This window comes from Primulina huaijiensis, chromosome 3 (genome assembly GCF_012295235.1).
Source record: "Primulina huaijiensis isolate GDHJ02 chromosome 3, ASM1229523v2, whole genome shotgun sequence".
Classification (NCBI taxonomy): Eukaryota; Viridiplantae; Streptophyta; class Magnoliopsida; order Lamiales; family Gesneriaceae; genus Primulina; species Primulina huaijiensis.
In genome coordinates this window covers 15,498,056-15,499,500 of record NC_133308.1, presented here as the reverse complement: position 1 = coordinate 15,499,500, position 1,445 = coordinate 15,498,056, and positions in this window count along the sequence as shown.

Here is a 1,445-nt window from a genome sequence, read left to right as displayed (position 1 = left end):
GAAATGGGCAGCCCACGGGCAGCCCAAGCTGCCCGAAATGGGCAGCAACAAGCTGCCCGAAATGTCCCCTCACATGGCCTTGATTTTGTTGCAAATTTTCATCTCATTCGGTTAGAAATCAATCTCAACATAATATCATGTATTTGCTACACCAAAAAAACGTAACCATAGCTCGGATACCACTTGAAAGGGGATCGGTTACGGTGACCGGAAGCGCAACGAAAGTTAAAAAAAAAACAAATTTTATGTGAAAATTTCGGCCACCTCCATATCTTGGTGTAGCAAATACAAAAACAACAAAATGTCATACATAGTGTGTTTAGAAAAATTATACCTATCAACCTCTTGAGGTTGATGAATGGCACCAACCAAGTTGTAAACAACTTGGCTCTTGAATGGATGAAGATCTACAAGCTTCCTCCTCCTTCAAAAATTAGGCCCACCACTTGCTAGGTAAATCCCTTCTTGTTTTGCAATAGAAAAACAAGAAGATTTTTCAATGAGAAGAATATTTCTTCCTCAACACTTGAAGAAGAAAAATGAGAGAAAAACTTGGAGAGAAGTGTCAAGGATTTTCGGCCAATGTATGTAATGGGGGGAAGGGAGACTTGTCTTGGACATGCAAAAAGTTGAAAGCAAAAGTTGCATGCCATGCCTTGAAAACACAAAAAGTAGTCTCCCAACCTTTCACCTCCCATGCATGTATATTATATGCTTTTTAATCAAATTAAAAAACCATGGACTAAATTTAATTATCTCAAACATATTTGAGACTAATTAAACATTACTTGAATTTACTCAAGTCCCACTGGTNCGACCGGCAACAGAATTTTTTTTTTATAATTAAAATAGGGGCTGTTCGGGCTGCCCTTGCTGCCAGAAATGGGCAGCCCACGGGCAGCCCAAGCTGCCCGAAATGGGCAGCAAAAAGCTGCCCGAAATGTCCCCTCACATGGCCTTGATTTTGTTGCAAATTTTCATCTCATTCGGTTAGAAATCAATCTCAACATAATATCATGTATTTGCTACACCAAAAAAACGTAACCATAGCTCGGATACCACTTGAAAGGGGATCGGTTACGGTGACCGGAAGCGCAACGAAAGTTAAAAAAAAAACAAATTTTATGTGAAAATTTCGGCCACCTCCATATCTTGGTGTAGCAAATACAAAAACAACAAAATGTCATACATAGTGTGTTTAGAAAAATTATACCTATCAACCTCTTGAGGTTGATGAATGGCACCAACCAAGTTGTAAACAACTTGGCTCTTGAATGGATGAAGATCTACAAGCTTCCTCCTCCTTCAAAAATTAGGCCCACCACTTGCTAGGTAAATCCCTTCTTGTTTTGCACTAGAAAAACAAGAAGATTTTTCAATGAGAAGAATATTTCTTCCTCAACACTTGAAGAAGAAAAATGAGAGAAAAACTTGGAGAGAAGTGT